General features: G+C 43.9%; 1 protein-coding gene across 2 annotated transcripts in view; it reads right to left on the reverse strand.

Annotated features, from left to right (window-relative positions):
* The window catches only part of JCAD (junctional cadherin 5 associated), an 87,434-nt gene extending 71,776 nt beyond the window's left edge, over window positions 1-15,658 (reverse strand). For both annotated transcript variants that reach the window (XM_030550261.1, XM_030550259.1), the window contains exon 1: window positions 15,498-15,658. The gene's annotated coding sequence lies outside the window, so the exon portion shown is untranslated. The remainder of the gene's footprint in view (window positions 1-15,497) is intronic.
* Between the last annotated feature and the right edge of the window lie 504 nt (window positions 15,659-16,162).

A 16,162-nucleotide genomic window follows, 5' to 3' on the forward strand; every position in this document is an offset into this window, starting at 1 on the left:
TCTGAGTGGGAACCAGCTGTTTGTAGGCAGGTGGCTTAGGTATCTACGCAGTAACTTGCAGGAATGAGTGATGTATCTGTCTCACTCTACACAAACATTTAGCCTAGTGGTTAGCACACAGGCCAATATGTAGGAGACCCAGGTTCAATTCCCCTCTCCCTGTCAGAGGAAGGAACAGGGGTTTCCCTCCCCTCCCCTCCGGAGACCAGTCTAACCCTGGAGCTATGGGATATTCTGATGTGGGGCTCTCTCAGTCCCTCCTGTTGCACTCTAGATAAGTAATGAAGAGTAGCTGGGAGAGGGGGAATGGACCCAGGGTCTCCCACCTCGCAGGTGGGAGTCTGTGACCCCAAAAACCTCTTTCTGCCAGAGGGCAGAAGGGGTACACAGAATCCTTGCATCAGGTATGTGCACCATAATTCACCACAGATTGGCCTATAAGGTCCCTCCTGAGAGCCAGTAGCCCACTGGTCATTGTAATGATTGTGAAATACAGATAATATTTAAGAACTTATGGACCTATACTGGAAATTATGTTCTTAAATCCTTGAAGTTCAAAGCAGGTCACTAAGAGGTGACAAGCCTGTTCAGGCATGGGGCAGTAAATGCTTCTCTCTCTGTCTGGTCATTGTCTATTTGCATACTGAGCCACCAGCTGATCAAGAATGCAAAACTAACAAGATCGTGAAATCTACAGGAAGAAACACTCAGCAGGAGGGTGTCTGTTTATGACTAAAGATCAAAGGACTGTTTTGATATATCTGAGGTTGCAAAGAGACGCACAGTATCCTTCACCAAAGGGACAAATGGCAGTGTGTTTTGTCTGATGTAAAAAGGATCACAGCAAGGCCTGGCTGAAAACTCTGGAAGGACTTTGGGGTGAGCTTTGCTCTATAAGACACAAAAGTATCTAAGTAAATAAATCTAGCTTCTAGAATGTGTGTTATGACTTTATTTGATATGTACCCCTTTGGCTCTAACACTTCCACTTGCTATCATTTGAATCTCTTTGTAAAATAAACTTTTGCTTGGTTTCACTATAAACCCATAGGCACTGACTCTGTGGATGCTCAGCACTCACCTGTCACAGCTGATCTCCGGCCCGCTCATCAGCTGATGGTGGGGCGCTGCCGCCCAACAGCTGATGGGGGCCGTGCTGCCATCAAACAGCTGTTTGGCAGTTCGGGAAGAGGTTTGGGGAGGGTGGAGAGCAGCAAATGGACAGGGGCCTCGGAGAGGGGACAGAGTTGGGGCGGGAAGAGCTGGGGAAAGGGTAGGGCCTTTGGGGACAGGCTGGAATGAGGGCAGGAAGGGGCAAAGTGAAGGTGAGGCTTTGGGGGAAGGGGTGGAGTGGGGTTAGGGCCTCAGGATGAAGCAGGGGTGGAGCCCCCACCCCGGTAAAGGAAAAGTTGGCATCTGTGTATAAACGTATCTAAATGCTGTGTGTTAAACAGAGCAGTGATCAGAGGTAAAACTGGTGAGCTGGAATGTACTGGTAAGCTGGGAGCAGTGACTAACTACTGTGAGTGTTCAGTGGAGCAGGGGCAGGACCCTCCAGGCAGATGTTCACAGGGCTCAGGGTACCTATCCCTAATCCGCAGAGGGACAGTGGAGCCTGTGCAGGACGAGAGGAAAGGGTCTGTGTTGCTTGTAAAAGCAGCAAAGAATCCTGTGGCACCTTATAGACTAACAGACATTTTGGAGCATGAGCTTTCGTGGGTGAATACCCACTTCGTCAGATGCATGTGGTGGAAATTTCCAGGGGCAGGTATATATATGCAGGCAAGCTAGAGATAATGAGGTTGGTTCAATCAGGGAGGGTGAGGCCCTGTTCTAGCAGCTGAGGTGTGAATGAAAGAAAGAAAGAAACCAGCAGGATTCCACTGGCCATCACATACAGTCCCCAGCTAAAACCCCTCCAACACATTATCAGGGATCTACAACCCATCCTGGACAACGATCCCACACTTTCACAGGCCTTGGGTGGTAGGCCAGTCCTCGCCCACAGACAACATGCCAACCTGAAACATATTCTCACCAGTAACTGCACACCGCACCATAGGAACTCTAGCTCAGGAACCAATCCATGCCACAAACCTCGATGCCAACTCTGCCCACATATCTATACCAGCGACACCATCACAGGACCTAACCAGATCAGCCACACCATCACCGGTTCATTCACCTGCACATCCACCAATGTAATATACGCCATCATATGCCAGCAATGCCCTTCTGCTATGTACGTCGGCCAAACTGGACAGGCGCTATGGAAAAGGATAAACGGACACAAATCAGATATTAGGAATGGCAATATACAAAAACCTGTAGGAGAACACTTCAACCTCCCTGGCCACACGATAGCAGACCTTAAGGTGGCCATCCTGCAGCAAAAATACTTCAGGACAAGACTTCAAATAGAAACTGCTGAGCTTCAGTTCATCTGCAAATTTGACGCCATCAGCTCAGGATTAAACAAAGACTGTGAATGGCTTGCCAATTACAGAACCAGTTTCTCCTCCCTTGGTTTTCATACCTCAACTGCTAGAACAGGGCCTCATCCTCCCTGATTGAACCTACCTCATTATCTCTAGCTTGCCTGCATATATATACCTGCCCCTGGAAATTTCCACTACATGCATCTGACGAAGTGGGTATTCACCCACGAAAGCTCATGCTCCAAAACGTCTGTTAGTCTATAAGGTGCAACAGGATTCTTTGCTGCTTTTACAGATCCAGACTAACACAGCTACCCCTCTGATACTGTGTTGCTTGTGATCAGCGGAGTTAGGGAGCTGACCCCTGGCCACCATAGACAGGCTTCCTCATGCTAAGGGCAGATGGTAGCAAGGTAGCAGCCTCACAACCCTGAAGCATCACAGTGCCCTAACCACTGGACTAGAGTCACTCTCAATTTTGCCAGCCCAATGACTGTCTAAGTATTTATCCACAGTGGAACAGTCATTGGGCCAGAGAGATAGAGCACAGGCATCCACCTGGGAAGTAGAAGACTCTGGGTCCGTTCCTGATGCTCCAACTATTTTTTCAAGTATCAGAGGGGTAGCCGTGTTAGTCTGGATCTGTAAAAGCAGCAAAGAGTCCTGTAGCACCTTATAGACTAACAGACGTTTTGGAGCATGAGCTTTCGTGGGTGAATACCCACTTCGTCAGATGCATGAGGGAGCTGACCCCTGGCCGCCATAGATGGACATGCATCTGATGAAGTGGGTATTCACCCACGAAAGCTCATGCTCCAAAACGTCTGTTAGTCTATAAGGTGCCACAGGACTCTTTGCAACTATCTTTTTCATTATTTATCCAGAATGCAACAACTTCAATAGGAGAGACTGAGGGAGCCCCACATCAGAATATCCCATAGCTATGATTGAAGACCTCTCCTGGGGGGTAGGAAACCCCTGTTCAAACCCTTTCGCCTACACTAGCAGAGGTGAGATTTGAACCTGAGTCTCTAATCACTAGGCTAAAAGTTATAAGTTGGGCACTGGCAGCACCATCACCACTACCTTCTCAATTCTGAATGGGAGTCGATCCAGTAGGTGTGCTTGGAGGCTGACTAGCAGATTGGGTCCCGCCTGTGACTTAGGTGGGTGAATGCCTATCTTTCCCTGGTCCAGTCGCTCACTCTGGGGCTTAGATAGGTATCCAGACAGCTAGTGAGGCAGGATTGTGCATACCCAAAGGTAGGAACACAGATGCCTAGGAAGTTTTTACTCTGAAAAATGTAGGTGCTGCGTGAGTTTAGGGTCCTATAGGTTGGGTAGGAGTTTTGTGGATCGCAGTGGAGCCGAAACTGGGACTTACGTGTCTACACCCTGCATTTAGGCACCTAAGTCTGGGGTCTAGGTGCCTCAGTGATTTTGTGGATCCCACCCTCTGTCTTCTGTATGTGAACAGCACCATGCACATGGTTGGTACTTGATAAATAAGCACACCTCTCCCCCGTTATAACGCCACCCGATACAACACGAATTCGGATATAACATGGTAAAGCAGTGCTCTGGGGGTGGGGTGGGAGGGATGTGATCTGATGGATCAAAGCCAGTTCGATATAACACGGTTTCACCTATAATGCAGTAAGATTTTTTGGCTCCCAAGGACAGCATTATATAGGGGTAGAGGTGTAGATGTCCAGAGATATTAAAAATCAACTTACAAAGACCAGTGTCTACCAAGAGATTTCAGAGGAAGCCCAGCAAAAATGAAGATGTGGAATTCCTTTAATAGGATTTTACAAAACTAATTCCCAATCCAGGGTACCAATTAAGTGAACGTTGCTATAAACTGCATCTCTACTGAAGACCCAGTTCAGCCAATCACTTAAGCACCTGCTTAACTTTAAGTCAATGAGATTTAAAACCATGCTTAAAGTTAAACATGAGCTTAAGAGCTTTGTTGAGTTAGGGCCTAAGAGCTGAGTACTATGGGTCTGATCTTGCAAACACTTCCTAGCAAGCTTAGGACATAGGCTTTGTCTACACTGCACTTTCATGGTTAAAACTTTTGTCGCTCAGGGGTGTGGAACCCTCCCATCCCAAATGACAGAAGTTTTAACAACGAAAAGCGCCGGTGTGGACAGCACTTCGTCATCAGCTCTCTCAGCAATGAAGCTACTGCCCTTCACTGGGGTTGGTTTTATTTTGTTACTGGAAGAGCTCTCTCTCAACGACAAACACCAGCTACATTGTGCACCTTGCAACGGCGTGTCTGCAGCAGCCCTGCAGTGTAGATATAGCCTTAGTAATGGGAATAGTTCCCTAGAAGACAGTGAGACTAGTCATTTGGAAAGTTCTATTCCTGGTTGTAGTTTTCAGATCAGGCCTTAAATTAACATTTTGGGGCTCAGCGCTGCATTATTAAAGTCAATGAAAGTTTTGCCATTGATTTCAATTGGAGCAGACTCAACCCCTATCTGCAGATTGCCCAGGCTACACCTCTCTGAAAGAGTGGAATAGCATTGCTCATACATGAAGTCTTGGTGGTCTTCCCATTTCCCCTTCTCCTCCTCACTCATTCAGTTCCAACAAATTGCTGTTGGAAAGGCTCAGATGGTTTTACTTAAGCATTCCTGCTTGTAATATGATCCCCTTTGTATAGGGAAGTGAACTGATATAATGCATTGAATCCCTAAAGAAATAAAAATCAAATAGTCATAGGAAATATCAAGAAATATTTCATAAAATACATCCTAAACCACACAGTAGATTGAATGCTGCAGATGCAAAGCTTAGATCAGCCTCTTTAACTGGTGCATTTTCAAAAGCACAATGGCCTATCACTAAAACTAGCAGGCAATGGAGTTCATAACAAATTCATCCTTCCATCATGGACATGTGGGAGGCAAAGGCAGTGGAACAGGTGCCCAGTTATGCAGAGAATCTGCAGCTATACAGATTCCAAACCCACTATCATACTATACTTCCGTGGTATCTGAGCCCACGCTGGAGTCCAAACACTGAGGTTGTAATAGTGACTCATGAAGGGATTCTGTCCATCCCTAATGCTGCAGAGCCCCCCCAATACAATTGATTCAGGATAAGAGGATTAGGAGGATTTGACTCACAGCAATATACTATTTGGAACTGAAGGAAAGTGGTTCTATTGTGAACACCTTTAACTGGCTTGTTCATCTTATTAGTTCTAAAAGGCTTAGGAATTAAAAAAAAACCACAATGAGCCAATACTGCCCCATTAACTTTAGTGAGGTTGCATGGGGTATAATCAGGGCAATTTATTCGTTCAGAGCTGGTCAGCAATATGCATTGCCAGAATAGCTGTAGCTTGTTATGGAGTTCAGGAGTTGTTCAAAATATTTACTTATCTGACTGACAAAATGATATTAAATAACTTACACAGTTAAAGTAACCATGGTTCGGTGTAAACAATGTATAGTGCCTAGACTGATGCTAGACGCTACCTGGAGACCAGCAAGACTGATATATACATATATTGGGTTCATGTTTGGATAATTCCAGTCAAACTGAGACTAAATGACTACGTTGTGTTTTTAGTTAATAAGTAATAATTAATAGTTAGCACTTATCCAGCTTTCCATGTTCATAGTGCTCTACAGACACTATGGAATTAATCACTACAGCTCCTTAGGCAACTATTCTTATCCAGGTTTTACAGATGGGGAAGATGAAACTGAGAGGATGAGGCCTCATTTTCAAAAATAGTTTCTAATCTCAATTTTTTTGGATTTCTAATTTTAAAATGCCAGAATTTTCAAACATAGATGCCTAAGGTTAAGCACCTAAATATGAGTGGTCTGATTATCTGAAGTGCTGAGCACTTACAGCTCCCCTTGTAGTCAATTCTACCCCTTGGTTGAACCACTGTGATACACTATGGGAGTCACATAACCACAGGGATTTCCAGCCAGCTCTCCTTAACATGCTCTTGGTCTGGAAATTGTTATAAAAACAACTGAAATGCAGAGACTTAAACTAGAAAAGATAGAAAAGTTCCAAGCTTAGTTTGTGTTAATAAAGGACTGTTCAGATAATGTAGCACAAAATAGCAATTTAAAGAAATAGCTGAAGCTCTTCTCCCTGGATATATTCTTCTGGACAGATTTAAACTTACAAGTCCACTACTACATGACGCAAGTGAAGACAGAGCGGAAAATTAAAGGAAGAGCCTTAAAGAATCAACATTGACACTAATGCAGGATGGTTGGCTGAGCATGAGGAATGGCTGTATAATGGCTACAACTTCCCAAACAGGGAAAAATGTGTTTCTGCTTAATGGATTGAGGTAATAAAGTATTGATTCTACATCTGAAATTAAACTGTGGAACATTGCATCCATTTTGCTGCAGATGCCGTCCAATAATTCAGAAAACAGTATGACAAAAGGTATTTTGCAGTTGCTCCATCAATGAAAATAGAATGAAAAGGATGAGAACTACTGTGGTCTAGATATTCAGCACAATATATTAACCTTATGGAAAAAATTGTAATATATAAAGCAATGTTACAGTGCATTGTGCAAATTCAAAAATGCTTCTGCAGCCATCATCAGCCTCAGGGTTGATTGAATGAAAAGGATGACGGAAACCCCATCTATCCCAAAAACACTCCATGGAGCTCTCAGGAGGATGCATTCTCTTCAGTTAGTTCAAAACTATCATAAGTATGTTGGGATTTGCACTCAGTACAAGACGGGTTTTGATTCAAACAGTGCATTTTATACATAAGAGACTCTACAGAAAAACACTAGGTTTACCAAAGCAATTGAAGGTTTCAGAGGGACTTGACAGATTGCAGGCTGATGATGCTATTGTAGTTTCTGTGGAAATCTGGCCTGATGTAATTAACAAGAACGAACTCAAAACCACACAAGGACAAGATCAAAAAAAGATTCAGAGACGCAACAGACTCTTTCCATTGCTTTGCCGTAATGACTAAACCCAAATGGCCTAGAACAGGAAGAAGAGGCTGAATTATAGGTGATGGATCATAATCCTGAGTCTCTTCCTTCTCTTCTACCATTTAGAAGTGAAGAGTCAGTTTTCCACTCCAAATCTATGCTTGCAGAGGTTTTGTCACTGCTTGTTTGCATCAAAATGGTGGATGATTGAGGAAGTAAAATCAAGGGAGGCAGGACAGAAATTCACAAAAGCCAACATGCTAGGCAGGGAGCTGCCTAAGCTAATCAGTGGCAGATGCCAACCAGAGGGGTGCCTTTCTTATGGAGATCTTAGGATCTCCCTGCAGCCTCCTGCTAGCAATTCACAACCTGGGACCCTCTTTGGAGTTAAGAGCTTGTACCATTTTTGCAAAAACACAGGTGCCTAGGAAGCTTTTTGCTGAAACAATTTAGGCACCAAGTGAGCTTAGGTGCCTACAAGTTTCAGTGGGAGTTTTGTGAATCACAGTGGAGCCTAAAACTGGGACTTAGAAACCTAAAACCAGACCTAGGCTCCTCAATCAGGCTTTAGGCACCTAAATAATTTTGTGAATCTAGGCCTTTTTAGGCAAGGAACAGAGCACGTAGAGCTTGTGTTGACTTCAATGAGAGCTGAGAGTATTGAGCATTGTTGAAATCAGGCCATTTATTGAGGTGCCTCATGTAGTCATCTGATCCTGTGGAAAAAACACTAGATTATCCCTCTGTTGGAGAATTATTACTTAATCAAATTTGGTTTTAAAATTCAGTTTGTTTAAGTTAAAACAAATATTTGATACAGATGTTTGTATTTTCACTCAAGCTTGTAAGAGTTACTGCTTATTAATGACAACAGAAAAAGAACCCATGCTGTTAGCATTGCATGTCTTCAGAAATAATTGACCGTGGACCAGGGCCGGCTCTACTGTTTTCGCTGCCCTAAGCAGTGCACCGAATTGCCTCCACGGACGGCGGGGGCAGTCCCTGTGCCCTTAGGGCAGCAGGAGCATTTCCGCGGCAGGGCAGCAATTCGGCGGCAGCTTCTATGTTTAGCTAAAGCCGCCACTGACAGCTAAACATAGAAGCTGCCGCCAAATTGGTGCCACCGCAGAAACACGCCTGCTGCCCTAAGGGCACAGGAACTGCCCGCGCCGTCCGCAGCGGCAATGCCATGTGCTGCTTGGGGGCAAAACAACAGGGACTGCTGCACCTTACAGACTGCCGCCCCAGGCACCAACTTGGAATGCTGGTGCCTGGAGCCGGCCCTGCCGTGGACCAAAACAATTCCTCTTCCTGGAAGTCATTAGAACATTAAATTTCTGGGACAGCAATAATACCAATTAGAAAACTTGCAAAAAAAAAATCAACTCAGAGATTGTCTGACACTCGGCACTGTGATTGTGGCAGCCCCTAGGAATGATCTGCCTATCAGTAAGATCCCAGGCCTTTTACAAAATGAGATCCACTAAAATAACATGGCTAAAATATGACTGTCTTAGTGGGCAATATTTTGTCTTGATTCATATTTAAAGGAAAGGTGCATTATGTGAGTTAAAAGTAGACTGTTTCAACACGTGAAAAGTGTGTGTGTGTGTGAGAAAGATCTTCAGCATGGAATAAAGAGCAGGGAGGAGGCTATTTGTGTTTCTTCAAGATGCAGTATTGACAACAGTATTTCTATCTTAAATGTCTACTTTGCACTGAAGTATATATGAGTGATTGCAGCAAAGGTTAGTACACAGTAAATAAAGCCCTTTCTGTGCTGACATACACCCTTTTCACCCCGCCTAAATTGGTAAAATTGCCCTGGGTGTACGTAAACAGAGCATTTAGCCTCTAGTGTGAAGTGCTGTCACAGATGATAGCTAACTTACAATGGATACTGCAGAAGTCCGTACTCAGAACTAGACACTCTGAGTGTGCATGGGGCAGGTAAGGGGCAAAAGGAGGCATGTCAAGTTATGCTCCATCATGCGTTGTGGCAGCTCTTTGACAATGGCTTGGTGATTGCCCCCGATGCTAGGACTGGAAGTTCTAGGTACATTTTCATTTTTAAAAAACCTTTGTGATCTGTGTGGGGCACAGGCATGGAAACCACAAGAGTTATGTTTGTTAGGCTCCTATGGCTCCCTTTTGGGCACTGTGCTGAGTTGTGCAGCGTAGCTCAGCACAGTGCAAAGTTTAACATCAGACTACAGCAGAGGTTTAACAGAAGGAGGCACTTTCTTCCCTGCAGGTAGAAAATGCCAAGAGCATAAACAGCCAAGCTTCAGTATCTGCAAAATAAGAGAAAGAGGGACAGAGAGAGAGAGAGAGAGAATGGGAACACACTGCCAAGGTGCCACACTATTAAGTAAAAGGGAATATCATTTCTGTATCAAGAGGCTTTGACTAGGCACCAAAACTCCAGTGCTTTTGATGTGATTAGAGCCCTGCATATATTCTGTTCAATTACTTATATTTTCCCTATGTAAGTCTCTGGCAATTTATACATTTAATTTTAAAAATGGGCCCAAACTTTAGAGGAGTTCAGAATCAAAACCTGCATCTGGATCTGAATTTCCAGGAGGGGCCTTATTACTGTCAAGTGGTGAAACACCCACTCTCCCCTCACACCACCTAGATTCAGTGCCCAATCTGAACAGGACTTTGAAGTCATCCCTCAGATGAGGGAGGCCTTAAATAAATATAAAGAACTATCCCCTAAGTTTTGTGGCTCTGGGTCACTTCTGCTTATTTTTACTGATTTAGGTATTCTCAAACAAGAGGTAGTACATCAACCCCTTGTCTTCACACATGATTCTGTGCAACTACATTTGCATTGCACTGATACCATCATGACATACCAGGTAATTTCAACAGTCCAGGAGATACACGTCTGATGGATATCCAGGAGTTGGTATGCTGGACAGCACGGGTTAAGAACTGACTGCTCATACCCAGTGGTTTGTTCCTCATTGCTGCTTCCTTCCTAAATTCACCCAGCACCACTAGCAATGCAATTCGCCGAACTTCCCTGACTCGGCCTCTAGATGCCTCCTCTGCTTTAAAGTATTTGACACACAATGAAACAACCAGCTCACAGTGTGCCTCGCATTTCAAAACAGTATGATATACACAAGTAACTGAGGGGATGTCTTCACTGCAACTAGACACCTGCAGCTGGCCCATGCCAGCCAACTTGGGAACGCGGGGCTTGGGCTAAGGGGCTGTTTAATTGCAGAGCAGATGTTCGGGCTCAGCCCAGCGCCGGGACCCTTCCACCTTGCAGGGTTCTCAGAGTTTGGGCTCCAGCCTGAGCATCTACAGTATAATTAAACAGCCCCTTAACCTGAGCCCTGTAAGCCCACATCAGCTGGCGCAGGCCAGCTGAGGATTATTAATTGTAGTGCAGACATACCCATACTCACAAGAATGAAAGTACATACCTAAAGCACCCACTTAGTGGGCATCTAATAATTAGTTATCCATCTACTTCTACTGTTAATCAAAAAGTAAGGCCAGATATTGTTCTCTCTCTGTTACCAGACTTCTATTCTCTCCTCAGTCGGAACTGAATCACAAGCCAATAGAAAACAAACCAAGTCTTAAAAATCAGATTTTTTTTTTGTATTAACCCTGAAGTTTATAAACTTCTTTAAGGGTCTCACATCTCCAAATGTACACATTGTTTAGTGGTGGTGTGTGAAGATAACATGAGGCCTATTATAGCGTGTGATCTGTTTTATATAGAAACATATTGTTTGGAACATCAAGAAAATTTGTTACAAGAGATTGTATTGTCACCTAAGATTGTATTCCTTGGGAGACAAAATCCTTTCTGCCGTTATCTGAATTGTTCATCACAGATTTCCCTTACCCCATCTCACTGGTTTGAGCATAACACAGGAACAGATTCTGACACCTGCTGCAGTTCTTTGTACCAGTCTGCTGACACAAAGCCACCGTGCAGATGGTAGACCAAGCTGCCCGAATAATCTTCTAGCATGAGGGAATCACCAAGTGGAGTATGTCTAGAGTAGTGGCAGGACTACCCTAGACATGTTATCTTCCCCCCTGGTCCATGGTGGAAGGGGTGTGGGTGCAAAAAAAAGATATGGCTAGAGTGCCCCATGCCCTGGCAATCCTTGCCCTGCTGGAACAGTCCCTGAGCCTTGGGCAGTCTGAGCAACTTAGAGCAGCCATGACCTTGCTCTAAATTGTGCCTTGGTGCTTAGTGGCCTCAAGATCTGGGAACTATAAAGCTAGCTTCAAACCACTTTTGCAAACCCTGCCCCCCTGCAGCACAGACACGGCAGATCTGAGGACCTGGGCCCCAGTGACAGAAGAGAGGGAACATATGAAACATATTTTAAAGTATCAGAGGGGTAACCATGTTAGTCTGGATCTGTAAAAAGCAACAGAGAGTCCTGTGGCACCTTATAGACTAACAGATGTATAGGAGCATAAGCTTTTGTGGGTAAATACATGCGTCTGATGAAGTGGGTATTCACCCACGAAAGCTTATGCTCTGATACATTTGTTAGTCTATAAGGTGCCACAGGACTCTTTGTTATATTTTAAAGTGTATCATTAACAACAAATAATGATCTGTAAGAATTAAAGGCAATTAATTCATAAGTACACCGCTACCTCAATATAATGCCACCAGATATAACACGAATTTGGATATAATGTGGTAAAGCAGTGCTCTGGGGGCGCAGGACTGCACACTCCGGTGGATCAAAGCAAGTTCAATATAACGTGGTTTCACCTATAACATGGTAAGATTTTTTGGCTCCCAAGGACAGCATTATATCAAGGTAGAGGTGTATGTGGAAACCAGTTGGGAAGATAAATCGCACAAGAGCCATCATTTTTCTGTGAGGAACTGCAGAATTAGCTTCATGTCCATTACTCTCCAGCAAAAGGGCTGCCCAGAGGATTCAGAGGGCCTGGGGTCTTCGGCGGCAGGGGGCCCCACCACCGAATTGCCGCCGAAGACCCGGCACTTCGGTGGCAGGTCCCGGAGCGGAAGGACCCCCCCGCTGTTGAATTGCCGCTGAAGACCCGGAGCGGAAGGAGCTCCGGGGCCCCCGGAGCACGTGAAGGACCCCACTCCAGGGGCCCTGAAAAACTCTCATGGGGGCCCCTGTAGGGCCCAGGGTAAATTGCCCCATTTGCCCCCCTCCCCAGTGGCCCTGTGCAGCAAACACCAACTCTCCAACCAGATCCCCAATAACAGTACTCCAGTAATTGTTGGTTTAGGCAATAACCTAATGGGTTATAGCAAACCAAATATAAAGAGTAACTATTTGGGGTAAGTGGTGCAGTAAAAGCTGGGTTCAAATCCCAACTGGGTTAGAAATAAAAATGAGTTGGATGGTGTCAGGTTAGTTCCTGAGAGATGTTTGTCGTATGTGTCAGCTACTGCACTGTTTACTAATAATGAAAGGACTGGGACAGCAAGTGTTGCTGGTTAGGGATGAGATGCTCTTCTAGAGCCATGTGAAGAAGCTTGTAAAATTCATGCCTGCACTAGGCACAATGGTGATCACATTCCTGGACTATAATCCAATGGCTATATTAGTCCATCACCTTCCTGAGCACCATATTCACCCAGTAGATAGTAAATAAACAATGCTAATAATGAATATACTATAATGATTTCTTCTTCAATAGCTTTCACATGAGCATCTCAGAGCACTTCAGAAGCAGTAACCGATTCAGCCTCAAAGCCAGTGCTCCTTTGTGCTAGGTCAGATCATACAGGATTCTGTCCCTCAAATTGCCTCCACCAAGGGAGAGTTCAAACACATGAAGGCAACAGGGAATGTGTCCAGAACGGGTATGTATGCTTGCAAATGGAGTTAGGGGGATAGTGGATGGAGGTGTCCTCTTAAATAGGGGGAGGGAGAAGCTGTTTGTTCTCCACAAAACATGTCACTGGAACATAAGTCACAAGTATCAACGCATCTCTGATGGGCTGGATCCCCATAATCCAAGGCCCCCTGCAGCTGAAGGTTTGGCAGCATTGCCTAAATCATCTCTGTACATGAATTTACTCACCACTAGTACACAGCCACTTCGCAGTGAAGCACAGCAGCTGCTCAATAGTGTAGTTTTGTGCACAACAGGATAGGGCAGAAAATGAAAGATACCCAAAAACTTGACACTCCGGGGGCATTTAGACTGGAAGAACCTAATTACCTAGGTTGGAAAGTAGGTGGGACTCCAAGTGGTCAGGACCTCCATTTTACATTTCAATCATTTGCATTCATCTGTTAAAGCACCATGCCCATCTATGGTGCTGTATATATAACAACATTCAAACAGTAGAAAAAGCGAAAGGCTGGCAATGCTATCGACCAGTTTTGCTGGAACCATCCTCCCTCCATAACATTCATGCACATTTGAGCTTCTCCTTTCTTGGGTAAAGGAGCTTACAGTAAAATGTACTGGTTCTCTGAACATACGCATCATCATCAATACAAAAATAATACAACACACACTCCTCTGGCAGATTCCCATAAATATCTTCCATAAAAGTTCATTTTTCCACATGAACAAATTGTAAGTATGTGGGGGTTTTTTCCTCTGAATCTTGATACGGAAATTACAATTCTTGGCACTAGCCTGTGAAGTTAAAATGACATCAGCTTGACTTTCTAGACTGAAATTTTATAGTTGCTGCCTAACCACATTTCTTTGTCCTGAGAATATTCACTCTCCTCTTGGCTGCCTCTTTAATATGGCTTACTGTTCATGGGTATCATTAAAAGCTGTGCATGTGTATTCACTATAATTCCCTGTGTTCCATACCACAAAGCAAGCGGTGATACGGAGTGATAAAGCTGCATTTCTCTCTACAAGACAAAGAGGCACTGTCAGTTTTAAAGATGTGCGTGGTTTTGCCAACCTAATGGCTTTATACTGGCATTGCATAGTCTGTGGCATGAGAAACCTGACTTTGCTACCCATCTTAGGACTGCTTCTCCTTAGGACCAGTGGAGTCCAGGACATACTGTGGGAGGTGACGCATGTTGGGGATAGTGGGGGCAGGTGATGACCACTTACTGTATGAATACAGCCCACAGGCTGAAGCCACTCTACCAGCTATCAAACAGAGAAAAAGGATGAAGTGGAAGAGAGGGGGCAGTGGGAAAGTCAGCACCGCAAAATGTGGATGGGCTGGAGGATTCAGAGTGCCACCTGTAACAGCATTTGTTTGATGCTGTGTGCAGTTAGGGAGAACACAAAGAGCAGGCTAGTGAGTGACAACATGAAAAAAAATTAAACAAGCAATTATCTCAGTAATGGACACTGCCAGTATTTTCAGATGGTATGACCACTGATTTCCAAGAATGAAGACCTTAAGGACTGATTTCATGCCCAGGATCTGTGATAATCTAAACTGTGGGGGAGAAGCAAGGCAGGTACAATTTGTGCAGTTCAAACCTCTGAATACAGTTCAAGCTCTGTTTGGAGCACTACGTTTCATGCCTGATTTCAGAATCAAATAGGGTTTCAAGAAAGAGATAATGATTTTTTACTATACCACGTCTTTGAAAGCAACACAGCAAATATAAAGGCACTTAATTATCCAGCAACACTGCATCAGAAATACTCCAGAATAATAGCTCTGTTGTTATTTAACAGCACTAACATATACACTGTAAACATATCCAGTGAAATCCTAGAGTGCACAGCTTTTGCATGGAGATTACACTGATCAGACAACCCTGGGAGTGGACTGTACTTAACATTCAACAAAACAAATCAGGTTCTAGTTTAGCATTAGGCTGACTCGAACAGAATAAAATCCAGTTTTGTTACTGCACCAAACCCTATTTTATCTATTCTCTAAACACTCAGCCTCTTTTCCGTGTAACAGGGAGAGAATCAGTGCTGCTCTCCTCTCTCCATGTAAGCTTATCATTTCATCATTTCACTCCTATTGTAGTGAAATAGCCACAAAACCAGATTAACAGTTAAAGAATGTGAAGCCATTTGCCAAATGCTTCTTGCTCTATTAGTAGCAACATTTTTGCAGTTTTCACACAGAGACACACACACAGATATATAAACAGATTGCAGGAAATTTTTACCTTGCATGCAAACAGGAGAAATCCTGGTTTCCTCTCATGGATCAGAAGTAGGATAAAAAACCCCACCAAAACCCTAACAGACTCATCTGCTGAGAGTTCTCTAAATCCCAAGTCTGCTTCAGCTAGCGGCTCTAAGTTTGTGCTCTGAATAGAGGCTGTGTTATTTTAACCACAGGATTTCTAGTCATGGGGGAGGAGAGATGGATTAGGTACGTTCGCAGTCTAATACTTCAGGTTTACCTCAAGTGAAATTAACTACTCTAAGCCTGATGTAAATAAGAACTTCTGAGATATAAATTTCAAGAGCCCTCATACCAATTATGCCTAAACTAACATGTTAAATAACTGTGGAAAATTCCAGAGGAATAAGATAACATACTTTTGTGTTCTTTCTTAAATAAAAGGCATGTGTGGAATTTCATGCTAGATACTGACACAAGTGAGACACAACAGATGAACTCTACAGACTAACCTATTTAAGGTACAGTACCTTATACAGTAATGTTCCCAACACCTGTTAGGATGTGTTTCATCAGACATCAGAGAAATTTGATTGATCATGATCCATGGCAATTGCATAGTTAGATGTAATATTTCAGTAAAGCAAATAGCATCTTTTTAGAATAAAAAGCAACATTTGTAAAGGGGCCTCACCGGGCTCTCCA

This window comes from Gopherus evgoodei, chromosome 2, assembly GCF_007399415.2.
Source record: "Gopherus evgoodei ecotype Sinaloan lineage chromosome 2, rGopEvg1_v1.p, whole genome shotgun sequence".
Classification (NCBI taxonomy): domain Eukaryota; kingdom Metazoa; phylum Chordata; order Testudines; family Testudinidae; genus Gopherus; species Gopherus evgoodei.